The sequence below is a fragment of the Gallus gallus genome, chromosome 19, assembly GCF_016699485.2.
Source record: "Gallus gallus isolate bGalGal1 chromosome 19, bGalGal1.mat.broiler.GRCg7b, whole genome shotgun sequence".
Classification (NCBI taxonomy): domain Eukaryota; kingdom Metazoa; phylum Chordata; class Aves; order Galliformes; family Phasianidae; genus Gallus; species Gallus gallus.
Genome location: NC_052550.1, coordinates 2,740,422 through 2,755,979, shown reverse-complemented (window position 1 = coordinate 2,755,979; position 15,558 = coordinate 2,740,422). Strand labels below are relative to the sequence as shown.

At 44.2% G+C, this 15,558-nt stretch overlaps 1 long non-coding RNA gene across 8 annotated transcripts in view; it reads left to right on the top strand.

Annotated features, from left to right (window-relative positions):
- Positions 1 to 15,558, top strand: part of LOC101751351 — an 80,008-nt gene that overhangs the window by 17,821 nt on the left and 46,629 nt on the right. For 5 of the 8 annotated variants that reach the window (XR_005840910.1, XR_005840907.1, XR_005840908.1 and 2 more), the window contains exons 4-6: positions 365 to 535; positions 10,219 to 10,366; positions 12,704 to 12,796. This is a non-coding gene — a long non-coding RNA (uncharacterized LOC101751351). The remainder of the gene's footprint in view (positions 1 to 364; positions 536 to 10,218; positions 10,367 to 12,703; positions 12,797 to 15,558) is intronic. The other 3 variants (XR_006931788.1, XR_005840905.1, XR_006931787.1) reach the window with 1 other exon arrangement.

Sequence of the window (15,558 nt, the reverse complement as noted above, 5' to 3'; positions counted from 1 at the left end):
ACATCGTGGTTTGAGGGAGGTTTGAGCCTCCAGGAGGCTCCAAAAGAAGTCGTTTTTTGGGACAGTGCCTCAGCTGAGTAATTTTTGGTGTTGTGTACACACATAGATGCTGCTGGTGCTGAATCAGCTTGCTTTTAGGGCAATTTTCCCCTTGTGTTTCCCCCATCCCCAGCCTGGTTGATTTGCCTAATGGAAGCTGACAGTAAACCTCAGCCCTGATTGTCAGGCTTCTCTGTAAACCTCAAGGGAAAGAGCGGAAGGCAGACATTTGAGGAACAAAAATAGCACACATAATGAGCTCCCTTATTTAGCCAAACCGCTTTTTTAATAACCTTCCTTTTCTTTCCCTGTCTGGCGCTCACAGGCGCACCAAATACGGAGCATCTTCAAACAGCAGGAGGTGCTTTGGGCGTTGGGATGGAGAGAAAATGGATGGATGTGACTGCTGTCCATGCAGGTACCACTTGGAAAAACTGTACAGGAACAGCTTAGCAAGTGATCTCTTCACCACGGTCTGCTTGGTGTGTCTGTTTAAGTAAGTCATCCAAGTTCTCGTCCCAAACATGGCACTCTCCCATTAGATTTACTTTGCTCTGATGTAGAGTCCTTTGGGTATGTTCCTAGGTTGGCTCTCCTAGGCTGGCCCATGGGCAGCACTGGCAGCTCCTGGTAGTCAGTGCTTTTCGCCTCCCTCCCAGGAAAGTGTTTTGCCCAACTACACCTGGAAAGCCATCCTTAGTCAGAAAAAGGAGTCAGGCAAAGACGGGGAATAAGAGTGATCCTTCATATGGTCCAGAGAAGTTGGACATAGCAGTCTTTGGCTTTTGTGCTTGAGGTAGTGTGATGATTTATTACAAAATTATGCTACGAAATTATCTTGGTTTCGTTTTTCCACTTTGTCAGAGTAGCTGACAAGCAAAGAAAAACAATTTTTTTATTTTAGTTTTGCTGACTTTCCATGGTAAAATACAAGATGGAAAATGTAAATAAATATAAAATAGAGTTTGGCTTAGTCAGAATAGATCTGTTGCCCTCCAAGCCCCTCTGTACCCAAGAGAGGACAGGACTTGTACACATGCCCTGTACTGAAGGTGAAAAGCCATGCTTTTAGCATCTCCCCCCCCACCTAAACACACTTTCTTTACCTTACTCTTCCCTTGCTCTGGGTTCCTATTTTATGGTAATCACTTGGCAGGGAGATAAATTACAGAAGACAAGACATGGCACATCTTTTATAGCATTGTTTGTCCAGAGAGGTCTCAGAACTATAAACTGCTTGAACTGTGTTATCTTGCCCACTGGAGAAACGTGGCTGCTGGAGTGGCTGTCCAGCCAGACTCACTCGCACCAGGCCATTACTGAGGCTTGCATACTGATGGGGGAACAGAAGCATGCCAAGTGTATGAAGCAGTGTTTGTAGCTATTATTGTGTCACTGCTGCAGGTAGGATTAATTTTGTTGTTTGCTTTACTTCTGACAAAAAGTAACTTGAAGACTAAACTCATGAATTATCTAAATTATCTAAATACTTTTAAAGTAGAGGCACTGGCACAGGTTGACCAGAGAGGCAACGGATGCCCCATCCCTGGAGACACCCAAGGTCAGGCAGGAGGGACTCTGAGCACCTAAAGGAGTTGTAGGTGTCCCTGTGCATTGCAGGGTGTTGGACCAGATGGCCTTTAAGGGTCCCTTCCAACTCAAACAATTCTATGATTCTATGAAACATGACTGATCTTAGCAGCTTGGATTTTATCCCTTCTTGTTTTGCTCCTAAATAACACAGCTGACTTCTGCTGTGCACTGGGAGATAAACGATGTCTGAATGTCATCGAAACATTATACAGCTCCAAATAAATCCCAATAAGTTTTCTGGGAAAAGGGGCTGCAGAGGTGAGATATAGTACATTTTGTGTTGCCTTGGAAATTTAAACCCACTTACAGTATGTCTTATATTTATCCATATTCCAGAAATGTAATCGTATTTTTGTTTTCATGGACTTCTATTGCTTTCCAGTGCTTTCAGTCTGCAAATTCAACTCCAGAAGTGGATGTCTTGTCTTATATATATCAAATCACCTTCTGAATCAGAACCAGAGCCTAAATTTCTTTATAGGCATAAATCTAGAGTCATATACGCAGCTCAGAACCAGGCTGGGGTGAAGCAAAATGCTCATTTAGAAGTATTCATCTGCCTGTATTAGAGTGATTTACCCATTCCACAAGAACCAATGTTATTAAAATGTAGGAGGTGTGTGCAGATGCTGTGGAATTTTCCATTGCACTGTGGCGGTGCTGCTGTGTGCTTGTCCATCCTCTGGCCAGCCTTGGAAAGGATGTCCAGAAAACATCAACAAAGCAGGACCAACTCCTCAGAGCCCATTTTACAGCTGCCTCTCTTTCAAATAGAGGAATTTCTTACGAAAGGATTTTCCCATCTCTGTCCCTTTCTGTATAGCCTTCTTCACTGTCTTCCTCTGGGCTCAGTCCTGTACGTATGAAATTATACAATGGCTCTTAAGCTATTTCACTGGACGGTGGAAGGGGGAAAGTACCCCAAAACTGAATTGAGCAGAGTGCCCACTGGATCTTCTCATCCTTTTTTCACTGCTGTAATTTCCACTGTTTCTACTGATAAGTCTTATGTGTTTGTTCTTGAAAATGGAAGAATATGGTCTTTATTTGGCTGGCTGAAATGAAGAAGTAGTCTTTCTCATCTTCTTGGCTTGCATGAGCCCCTCTCATCCTCTTTGCCTGGGTGTTGTCTCAATCCTTGTTAAATCCATTAAACCCGGTGAGAGATTCCATTTTAAAGGGCCTGAATGCATCACTCTACACCGATCTGGGAGATATAATTACTAGAACAAATATCACTCATGTAATCTTCTTTAAAGACCAGAAATCTATCTGTAAGACACTAATGTGGCCCAATAGGGATGGTTTTACTGCAGAGAATTAGGAGGAAAAAGCCCTCCTTGGAATCCAGAAAATACATAAATATCAAAAATGATTGTTAAATCCTTTCTGAAGTTGACACAAAGATTGATGGTTAATAAACATGCGCTCTTAATTTGCATTGCAGAATTTTCAGCGAAAACTACAGGCAACCGTCAAAATAATCAGTTCATTATTTTGCTTGCCTTCCTTTTTCCTATTGTCTACCCCTGGGTAAGAGACTGTATATCAATAAAGGAATAGTGAGAAACTCTGCTGAAGACAAGAGAGATAGCATTGCAGTAGGTATCCTTGGTCCCCTGGACATATGCCAGGGTTTATTCTTCACTAAAATGTTTTCCCTTGTTTCTGTATGTTTTATTAGCAATATGTGTCCACAAAGTGAATTTCAAATTCAACAGTTGGGTGAAATTATAAAGAAAAGACAGGCTGCAAAAGAAAGCAAACAAACTATTGTCTTTGATTTATGGATTTGTTCCAGTTTGAGAGGCTCAGAGCTTTCTTTGCTGAGGGCCATAAGGGATTAGAAAGTAATGAACTCTGGAAAAGGGTTGGAAGATGCTGAGATTAGACCTTCATGACAACAGGAGCTAGTGGAGAGCCAACCTGCATGCCCCAGTGTCAGCTACTCAAAACTGCTGATTTATTTCCATTATCTTTATGTTTTGCTTCTGAAAAGTAAGATGGGAAGAATTAAGTAGCCACGGACAGGGGCATTTTTATTTGATGTTTCATTAGCTTCTGTATGTTGCTCGTTTACTTAAAGCTGATGCAGATGAACATCATTTCCTTGTTCACCTTGACAGAGATTCATGTTTAAAGGTAGATTCATAAAACCTTTCCATGTGGGCAAAAATTCGTTGGTTAAATTCAAGGTCTCTTTTGATATCCCTGAGATTTAATTATTGAAAACGCTCTGTGAAAGGGAGAACCCTTATACCTCCATTAGACCAAAGAAATAGCATTGCACATCTCAAAAGTCTGTAGGATTTTCTTCCTTGTTGGGTACAGAAGTTCTAATACTAAAATCTGTTTCTGTTTATGTCTATATGCGCAGGGTTGAAAATTCCTTATTCCACTTTTAATTCTATCCAGAAGGTCCCATGCAAAATGAGGCAAAATTTGGAATTTATGTGTTAATCAACTACTCATTGGCCTATCAAAAGATAAAGCCATGCAGCCTGTTGCGTTTCAAGCCATTATTCTCTGATTAATATACGAAACCCTAAGAGCATCCACAGCGTAGTGCATACTTTTTCCAGAGCAGGAGTGGTATCCATCTGTCTAAATAAGAAAAGACTATCCATGTTCTTTATCGAGGAGAGAGGGGGAAAGAAGAGAAAAAGAAAACCATAAGCTCTCACTTCATTGTTGTCTTACAGTTGAAAACTCTTCAGTTTTGCAGAAAAAAAAAATATTTCTAAAGGAATATTAAGGCTAGTTCCTAAGCCATACCCAGCCAAGTAGATCTGATTTCACTCTGTGTCATGCACTCGTTCACATGAGCTGAATGCAGATGTGGGTGTTGCTGTTTGCCATTCCCATTTATGGTCTCAGAAGACAGCCATCTGGATGGAATACACATTTTGATGCTCAGTCAGGTGTCACAGGACCTATTTGTGTTTGTTCTTCTCATAGGCAGCTTTGTTCCATCAGATTAAGCTGTGATTCTTTCCAGTTGAGGCATCTTGATGCAAGCACCTATTATTATTTGTCTAATGCTAGCAGTGTACGGGGGACTTTAACTCAGAACAGAAATTGGTGTTCTTCTCATATGGCTATAAAATGGTCATGAGGCTTTATGGGCACTTTTTTGCTACCAGACTCCAGTAGTGCTTGTGTTGAAGGAATTGTTTGGAAAAGAGCTCTGGACGTTGGCAATGGACAAAACAAGACAGTGGACTAGACACATAAAACTTGCCCTAACTCTTGGCCAAAGATCCATTGCACAGATGTTGATAGAACTTGTAGGAAAATCACCCAGCAAAGTGTAGTAAATTTCAGTGGCTTGAACTTGGCTTTCTTGATTGTAGTAAATTCCTGAAGGCATGAAAATTAGCTTTGCGTGTGAGTTTCAGATGAGTTTGCAAAGGGGTAGGAAGAAGTTGGTTTGCATAGTAAGCATTGATTTAATTGGTGGCCAAAATGAAAAGCCTAACATCCCTCTCCTCCCTTGCAAAACTCTTGTGTGTGATCTGCTGTGTAGGCAGGATTATGACTGGCTGAAAATGAAGAAAAGGTTGTTTGGAGTCAGGACTTTAATTCCCACCCTCATTAGAGAGCTTGGCTTGGTTTGAGTTGGAATTTCTCTCTGTGTTGGGTGTGTTTGGATTCAATCTCTGGCTGGGACCTGCCATGTGGTCACCATTTTCCATGAGACCCCGGGCTGCCAGGGCAGCAGAGGTCTTCCTGAGAGCTGCATAACTGTGACACAGAACTGACATAGCTGAAAGTTTATGTAGTTCTTTATTCAGTGTAAAACCAACATCCCACAATTTGAGGTGACTGAAGAGTGTTTCCCTGCAAGAAAATAAAAGGCACTTTGAAGCACTGTATTATTTATTCCGCTATCAGCTATCTTTCAGGGTTTCACCTCTGTACTAAACAACTGAATGGTGTTTAGTCATGTATCTGAATCCATTTGATGGTCGTATGATGCTGCACTTCAACAGCATCTTTGGAGAACAAACGTAACTCTGTGTTACTGAGAAGCTGAGATTTCCCACTTGGACTTAAATTACCTTCAGATTGAGGTTCTGTTTGGAAGTAAGAGCATTTTACATGCATTTCCATAGTCAGTAATATAGTCTGTTGGTCATTGCTGTCATCTCCTCTGATGCTGGTCACAAATCAGCACTCGAACTTTAACGCTCAGGGAGCAGCCTGGTATGCCTTTGAAGTTGTCTTGAGCTTCAAAACTGCTCCCTCCTGGTTAGGGTTTGTACCAAATGGTCTCCAGAAGCCCCTTCTAACATACATCATTCTATGGTTACATGCTTGTTAGTAGTAGTTTAGTTTTGTGCATGTTTAAGCAACTGGTGGTAAAATCTGAGAGAGCCAAGACTGAGCAACATTCACATTGTGGTCTTCTGAGGTGGATGCCCCAACCCTGGAGGCATTCAAGGCCAGACTGGATGGGGTCCTGTGCAGCCTGATCTGGTGGGGGGCAACCAGCCCACAGCAGGGAGGTTGGAACTGGCTGATATTTAAGGTCCCCTCCAACTTAAGCCATTCTGTTTCATATATGGTCATCTCAAGCAATCAGTTCTTGGTAGCTGCAAGTGATGAGTTAATGAGGACCTTTGAGGGCACTCAAAGGAAGGGAAGGCTGTGTACAGACAGCCCCTTGCCCCATGGGTCCAACCTCTCTCCCCAAGCTCTTTGGGCCTGACTCTTATGAGTGTCAGCTCCTGGAGATCTTCCAGAAACGCCGCAAGGCATTGCTTGTATCTAAAACAAGTGCAAAACAAGCAGTTAACTGCAGACGGGGCTAAGAAAAACATCTCTGCTTCATGGTAGTTTTCATTCAAGCAAATCTAAGTGGCCTTGAGAGTGAACTTTCCAATTTCTTCTCTGTCCAAGTGTGAACTCCCCACAGATGTTTTGTGGAAGCGGAAAGTTGCTGTAAATAGAATGTGTGTGTTAGCTGGGCTTCTGGATCTGGACTGTGTTAATCCCTGTCAGCAGGGCAGCGGTGTGACTTCCTATCACTCTGACTTTCTATCACTGTGACATTGGAGCTTCAGGATGGACCAGTTGTGTGCATGGCAAGTGTACCATCATCTGCTATCTGGGGCTGGCAGGTAGGACCCAGTTCTGCCACACTAAACCACTCCTGTGAAGCACTGAGCAGCCCTTACAGGTGCCTGAGAAGGCCTCAAGGCTGTTAGCAGCGTGCTGGGACACAGGGTTAGGTCAAGCATGGTCTCCAGCATGCATTAGGTCTCCTGTCAGATAGGGCAAGAATATCATTATTTACTGCTGTTTGGTTTACTCCAAGCTCTGATGAGACAAATTAACAACATCACTGCCCCAAATCAGCCATTTTTATTCTTTTAGGGTTACCCTTCCCCCAGTGGAACAATGGAAAGAGCTTTGGAAATTATGCAGCCCATCTTCAGCCACACAAATCTGCCCCCCCCCCCCCCCCCAACCACCACTGCCAGACTTTCTCCTCCCTTGTTACCCAGTCAAGCTTCCTTTCTAAGTCCTTTTAATTGGCTCGTTAGTGTAACCTGAGGCTACCTGTCCTGCTTGGCTGATTCACTAATGAGGCTCAGCTGCCTTTTCTCAGACCCAGACACGCTGGAGAGGGATCTGTAAAACCTGGTGCTGAGGATTTCAGAGCTCTTCCCTGCAGTCCCCTGCTAACCCTGCCCCTCAGGCAGCAATGTCCTGGTGGCTTTTGCACAGGCAGACACCTCGTGTGCTCACATCTTCAGATACTCTGAACATGTTAGGGATGCTTTGTCCCTAAAAAATCATTGCTAGTACATCCCAATATGCAGAGCTCTGAGTGGTTATTCCTGCTGTGCTAATAAAACCAAAGAAAGGTCACTTGTGCTAATTCACAGGACACAAACATCACTTACAGAGTGTTTCCCTGGACAGGATTAAATTGCCAAGATCTGTGTTAGGCTCGTCAACAGACTTGGGGAACAGCAATACCTTCCAGACCTACCTGATGGCCAATTACGCTCTATTCTATTGCCATGTCAAAGGTTTGACTTTGTAAGCCATTTTGAAAATGGGCTTGCTAGTTCTGTTATTGTATTTTATATGCTTCCTGGAGTCTTGAGAGCTGTGCAGTGAGGCAGAGCTCGCTTGACATTGGCCCAGCAGAGTTCCACATCTCTTTGTTCATTCAAGACCAAGAGTGAAGAGTTTGGGAGAGTCCTGGTAGCTTACAGCTCTATAGGGAAAAACTGAGCAAGCAGGCTCATAGTAGTTGTAGGGAATTTCATTTTGTTGGAAAAAAGTGGCTTCTTCGCAATGATACAGTCTTAAATAACTCACAGCTTAATTGCTATGATTTAAAAATATGAAGTGAGGGGTCATGCACTTGGGCTAATAGCAAGAATTTTTCCTATTAGATTAACAGACATCAGTTAGAAACAAATGAGGCGCATCTCGCTGTGTGCTAGCTGCTCACAGAATGTGCTGCAGCTGTGAAAATGACAGTGTGGTGTTGGGTTTGTCAGATGAAGGTCTTCTTCCAAGGAAAAGGGATTATCCATTTGACTGTGCAGGATGCAAGGCAAGCTGTCTGTGCCTGGTACAGTACTACTCCAGAGTCATATCCAGGGAAAATAGAATTTACTGCAGGACAAGGGACTTAAAAATAATTGACTTGAGTCTAGCAAATCACAGACCAAGAGAGCGTCTGATTCCTGTTTAAAATATCATAGGGGAGTAAAGAGTGGGGAGAAAGGAACACCCTGGCTAAGAGCTGTGGTCCTGTGCCACCATCACTGTTGTCATACAGGAGCAAATGTGCACTGGCTGAAGAGTTGCCCCTTTTGAGATGCCTCCTGCTTACTCACTGACCTGTGGCCAGACGCTTATGAACCAGAGGTCAAAGAGTGCTTGCCAGAGAAAAGCAGTTGATTCAGTTCCTGGATGTGTCTGTAATGGAAATTGGCGGTTCCTATAAATGCCAAGAGTTTAGGGAGATGCAAAGAAGCGTGGAACGTTTGGATGCCAAATTAAGCTGCTTAATAAAGAGGTGCAGAAGGGGAACATATTCTCACACTGAAGCATCTAGGTGAAATTACTAAATGGGGATTAGGCTGAAGCCTTGAGTAGATGTTATGGAGTAATAGTATCCCATGTTTACCTCCTGTAAGGCTTAGTGCATCTTCAGTGGGGCATCTGATAGCGGGCACTGGCAGAGAGGTTTTGGATTACATGTCTTGAGCAGTATGGAAGGTGCCAGGGTCCTGCCATTTCCAGCTCCTTCACCCTGCAGCAACCTGGAATTTATACAGGGCAGGAATTTCATCTGCTTTTGAGTTCCAAGGGATGATCCTGTACTGCTGTTCAGGAAGCTAGAGCTTATCATTTGACGAGAAAGTAATTATTTCTGCTCCCGTCAGCCCTCTGGGGCAGAGACTTTGATTCCCACTGTTAACGAAATATCCACCGGCCACATCTGCCCAAAGGAACAAAGCTGTCCAGACAGAAGACCTTTCATGCCAGAGTTCACAGAAAGAGAAGCAGGGGTCAACCCGAGTATTGACACCAGAAATGATTTGACCATGGCCTTCAAGCAGCTCATGAAAGCCTGACCCCGTGCTCTCAGAAGTAAGTAACAAAGCCCTCGCTGGCGCTGGCAGTGTGAGGACAAGCCCCAGCTGTGCTCTCAGCGTGGCTCTTGCTGTGCTGCTGCCATTGCCCCCAGTTGGTGTGGGCTCTGTGGGTCCTGCCTGCCATCCGCTGTGCTGCTGGATGGTGTGCGGAGCTGAGCTGAAGCCATGCTCATTTCCCTTGGGTTTTATTTTTGGAATTCCTGGGCAGATCCGGTGCCCCAAAGGCTAAAGCTGCTGCTGCCTTTCGGGAAACGCCGGTGAAAAGTAATATCTCTCCTCCAGGAGAAGACAACAGTCACACAGTGCAGCACATCAGGCACTGGCTTTCATCATTTCAGCAAACACCACTAAATCACACGGCACATCATTTAAAACAAACACTGCGTAAGGGCTTGTAAAATAACAATACAAAGCAGCTCTTAAATTTCCCCGGTGTCAAACCAAGCCAGTTGCGTTGGCAGGGCTCCAGCTTCTAAGGTGCATGCAGTATGAAAGTGTCTCACTGCAGGCAAGCCTGGAAGTACAGTCCCAGCTTTTCATTGCCCCCGCATCATAAGGGCACAAGTTCTCCATGGCTAAGAGTAGACAAGAGTCAGCGTAAAGTCATCAAACAATTAACTGCATGGGCAGGTCCTGATTTTGAGGCAGACGGCACAGTTTTCACCTCCATCAAGCTGTCTGGTCAATTGTTTTTGAAAAGCCCATGTAACAGAGAAGGTGAAAATCCATGAGGAAATCGAGTGATTCACAGCAGTTGGTGTTGCCTTTTCTTTTCAGTATTGAACTCTGGGATTGCTGTTTGGTTGTGGAATGAAGCGCTGTTGGCTGAAAATGCCATGCTGGGGATATGAACCCATCTGCCTCACCGAGTGCCTAATGTGAATTAATTGCTGTCATTTTCAGCCGGGTAAAATATCCTATGTTTCTATCCTAATCTGCTTCCTGGTATTGTTCCTAGATGTCGTATGATTGGTGTGCTTAGATGAAGTACTCCAATGGCACCTGATGGATGAAGTGCTGGGTCTACGCATACAAATCACTTCACCCCTCAGCTGAAACCGAAGGGAGAATGGCATTACTGAGTTGCAGCTGATCTGTTGCCCTCGGTGAGCGTACGTGGTAACATTCCCTTTGGTTTATTGGGAGTGCCATTAGGCCACTGCTGCATGCTTTGGGTACAGTTGTGCTGTGCTCCAGTTTAACGTTTCCCAGCCTCAGACAGCTCTCACTGCTCTTCTGCTTCCCCTGTTAAGAAGACTTTGGGGACCTCACTAAGCAGAGATGATGCACTCTTTTTTTGAGCACCTGCAGCATCTGCTGCTGGGGAAGGGCAAGATGGCGACCTGTAAGCACGCGCATCCATTGCTACTTCATTCAGTCTGGTGGTTGGCATTCACTACTGTTAGAAATCCAGTCTTCCTGCAGAGAAGCTGAGTAATGCACTGTTCCAAACCAGTTTCTAGTATCTCGTCCTGACACTGCTTTTCTTACGATGAAATGGATTCTGCTTTTGACACGCTGGGACATAAGATAGGCAAAGAGAAGCAGAATTTGAAAGCTCTTCTTCCATACACATTACTTGGTGGCATCCTTTTTGAGTCTTGTTTTTAATATGTGGTAGAGTAGAGACCTCAAGCACGGGAGCAGAGCCTGAAAAGCTGGAATGAAAAAGCAGCCTGCTCTAAAGCAGCATGACCTGGGGACTCTGCTTTTCTTAAGCTCTGTTTCTCTTTGTTGTTCTCATACACAACAAGCGCGTTTGTTATCTTAAATTGTTTACCTACAGCAATTAGTTCCTATATTGATACCAAATTAATCACTTCCTTTGGCTGGCTCTTGAGCAAGTTTGTATTTAGTTATTTTTAATTTTCTGGTAGACTTTGGTGGGTGGGATGGACTTATCCCATGTTAATCAAGGAGAGCCATCGCGGTGCAGTTGTTGATAAGCAATTACAATGTGAAATAACAGCAATGAACTCAAATTGCTCCTCACTGCCCATCACCGCTCTGCTTTTTGTAGTAATAATATAGTCCATTAAAACCTACAATCACTGTAATGTTTATGCATTATTGGGGAGATAAATTGCATAATTCTCATTTTGCAATTTAAATGTAATTATGAGCTTACTAATGACTAAAACCTGAATTTGCTAGACTATCAGTTTTTCTAACACTTGCCAAAATTATAGGTAATTACTTAGAGCTTACAATAATTATAAGTCCATCTTTTAAATAATTAATGTGCACTTTCATGGTACAAAACAGCTAGTAATCAAACGACCTCTGGCTTTTGCAGCAAGCCCATGCAATTAGTCTTATTGTGTAGGTCTATAGAAATGTACCCATTACAAGAGTCTGTTAAGTTGGCAGGCTTGATATTGATGGCTGTAGCATTTTATGGTACCAGACAATGATTAACACGCCACGGCCTTTAGAAATGTGTGCATGGAGAAAATCTGAGCGTGTTTTGGGAGCCACTGCATGCAAGTAGAGGAAAGTAACTACAGGTGAGAGGAGCTAGAAGTTGTGCTCTGTTGTCCTTTGGATTGTCAGATTTTCTACTGAGAGGATTTCCCAAGTCCATTTATCTCCTGCATCCTGTGACTCGGGTCATTAGCCCAGGAAGGAACTAGCAACTCGTCCTGGGAGGTCTGAGCTGTGTTAGATCAGTTTCTTTACTATGGAGCACCTCTGGGGTTGCCCCACGGCTGCCCTTTGGCAGGTGCTGCTGAAGCATCATGGATAGGTTTCTTCCTCTGGAGTCTCAGAATGTAATGGGATGTTAGCAGGAAACAGAGAACTGACTTGCAAAGCCCACTGGTGTCTGTATGCCAGATGCAGCCAGCCCCAGTTGCCTAAACTTCTGTCCTTAACATCACCTGGTAGTCAGGCTTTATTGAGAGCCTGCAGTCTACATGCAGATGACAGAAGGCACGGGGCTGACTGGGTAGCCTTAATGTAAGCCCATGTGCCCAAACTATAAACTATAGTGAACTGTAAGACCAGTGCAGCCGCGTTCTTCTCCAACTCCTTCCTCAGCTCAGGTCCCTGCCCTTCACCCGGCCCAGCATCCCACCTGCAGCACCAGAACGTGGCAGTGAGCAAATCACTTGGCCTCTCTGAACCTCAGTTTACCTGACTATAAAGCCAGAATTATAGCAACAGTTACCTCACGCACCCGGGTGATGGGAGAATTAATTAATGTTTATAAAGACTTAGAGGTCTTCAGATGAAAATTGCTACGGTATATAAGTGCAAAGTAATTATGATTATCATTACTTTCATTTGCATGTATAGACTGTAATTAGCCGTGGATTGTATTGCATTGACTGTGAATAATTTAAAAGCTCTCTTCATGAAGGTGTCACTTTAAATGTTTTTGCATTTTGCATTTAATAATACCAAGGTTTAGCTTCATTTTCCCTTTCCTTCCCCTCTGATAGTGATATATCCTGCAGTGTTGGTTTGCTGGAGCTCCGAATGCAAAGCAGTCTATTTCTCATCCTGTTTGCCTTCATTTTGTTGGTTCTGCTCTGGTAAGTGCTGATAAAGGAGCATGTTTAACACCGAGGGGTGTGCTGATGGCACCTCCAAACTGCCCCGGGTGCAGTAAGCAGGAGGTGTGGGTGCATCCATAGCCCTTGTGCCAGCCCTGCTGGGGTCCCACTCCCATTTGTTTCCCCATTTTCACTTTGTGATTCAGCATAGACGGATCCTCAGTTTTTCATAAAGAAGTGATGAAGAAGGAATCATGAGGAGAGCCTTGTTCTTTGGGCTTGTGTCCTATCAAATGCTTCCCAAGCGTCTCCTTAAGTCTTGATTTCCAAACCCATGGATCACCACTGACAGCAGCTCTCTTCTTCTAGGCAAATTCTCAAGCTGAATGCAATAAATCATCCCTGTCCCCTTGGAACTGAAAGCACTTGAGGAAAAGGGATTCATCCCCCAGGTTGTTTCTGTTAGGTCCAGGTTTATCCTCCTCAGAAGCTGAGGAGTTATTTAGTAAATGGTCCCCTGAGACTCAGGGGTTTGTCTGCTAAGAACATGATGAGCCGTAGGTTTTTATGATCTGTGGGAGTCAAAGCCAGCGGGTTTGTTTAGTGACCCTGAACCCAAGGCCCAGCCTTTGGGGCTTATTGGAGATTTTTGTTTCATGCTGCAAAAGCAGTAATTGTGCTTCTTAAGCACACGCTGGAAACCACGCTTAAATTAACATCTCTTAATTAGGCAAGGGAGAAATTATTGTTTCTGTATGCTTGTGCTGACAAAAGGCAGGATACAAAGCCCCTCCATTCCTGGGACCTGATGCAGCAGGGCTCCTGTCTACTGCTTAACCCTATCCCTGTTGCAGCTAAGAGCAGCAATGGGTATGCCCAATCAACTGCAATGGTCTTGCAGAAGTTTCCTGTTACTTAATGACGTAATCTGGCTTTCTGACACCAGACAAAGCTGGTGGAATGCTGCAGCAGTCCCATAGCATCACACCGTGGGATGGCTCTGTGTGATGACTTGTGACGATACAGAAGCCTGCTTGAATTTCTTGTGAGGGAAGGGGCCTTGTTTTCCAGTGCTTGAGCTCAACTCCTAGTTAACAGTGTTTTCCATCACTCCTAAGGACTCTGAAAAATCTCCTGCTGCCTACAGTAGTATCTGAAACTGGGAACCTCTGAGGGAGGGAGGCATGTTGTGGTTGTCCCATCATTGTTGGTGGAGAGCAGAAGCTTGAGGGGCCTGGTGGGGCACAGACTGGCATAAAGTGGGCCTGAGGAGAGGAGAGGTGTCTTTAAAGCAGTTAGAAAAACGGAAAGAAAGTGATTTGCCCTTGTTACCTATGCTGGATGAAACAAGGACACTTAGGATTAGGAAGATGCCAGATGCCTACTGGAAAAAGCTTTTCATGGAAGATGTGTGAGAGGACTGGAGCAGAGGGCACTGGGTGGTCCCACAGCTGATGGGGGAGCATCTCTGAAACTAACTCTGGGATATGGGCAAGGTAGTGAAGAGGTATGTTACATGTGCTCTTGAAGACCCTTCTGGCCATGTAGTTCAGTCCTGATGAGACTGCTGATGCTCTGAGTCCCAGGCTAGCTCTTCATTCTGGGGTTTGCCCTTTTCACATGCTCGAGTTCTGTACTTTCTATAGCAAGTCTGGGCAGAGGTTTATCTCAGAGTGATTTATGCAGGCTAAATTGAGGCAATTAAGTGAGAGGAGCACAGTGGTTTGGGCCAGGTAGCTCAGAAGTGTTTGAAGACTTGTTCTGTTTTGAATAGCAGTGTTTGGGCTGGGATTCCCCATGTGCTTCTACTGCCATACATGTGTGCTCTTAATGAGCACAGCAGTGACATCCCCAGCACCAAAATTAACCACGGTCTAATTGGGGACTGTCTCTTCATCATAACAACGGTGTGGGCACCCCTACTCTTTGACCTCCAAAAGAGAGAATCTGCCACGAAAAGCATTTCTGCTTCTTTTTGAGCCATGAGCCAGCTCTACAAAGTGCAAGGTGAATCTTGTTCCTTTATTTGGAACGACTGCAGGAAATTGGGTTACCCTGCAGGTCTGCTCATTCCAATATGCCCTGAGTTCCTCTTTGCAGCACAGTGGACAGTGGTAACCTTGCAGGAGATGTTTGGCTATTTCCCAGCAATAGGGTGGGCGTCTGTCCAACGTGCAGCGCAGGCTGACGTTGTAAATCTATTTAGCACGCTCAAGTGTAGAGAATGAAAGAAATCAAGAATTGTTTACTGTATCTATAAATGTGAATCAATGGCTTGTTAGTTCATGCCAACCTCATTAAAATTAACTGTATCTGAAGGAATGAGTGATTTTATGGTGATGGATAATCCACCTAGAGTACAAAGTTATTAGAGAAGATGAAGAACCTGGGAACGCAGTGAAAGTAGTTCATTTGAGAAGAGAAGACTGTTGTCAGCAGAATGCTGTTGCAGGTAATTATGCATGTTGAATTACTGTGGAGAGAAAGGGCAGCAGCATCTGCTGGCCTAACCCAGCACAGTTCTTGTGAATTTGGTGGAGATGTGGGGATTCACATCTGCTGAGGATCGGGGTCTGATCCAAACCAAGAGATGCGTCCATGGAGAGATACCAGGTGGCTTAAACGGATTGAGATTATTATCACATAATTTCCCACCGCTCTGCCGCCTAAGTAAATAGCCTCACAAACAGTATTGCCTTAAGGATGAATGTTGCTCTTCTGAATGGTAAAGGCTGCAGAGAACATCTCAGAACAGCTAAGCACCTCGTCCTCCTGGATGTGGTATTATGTTTATTCACTGC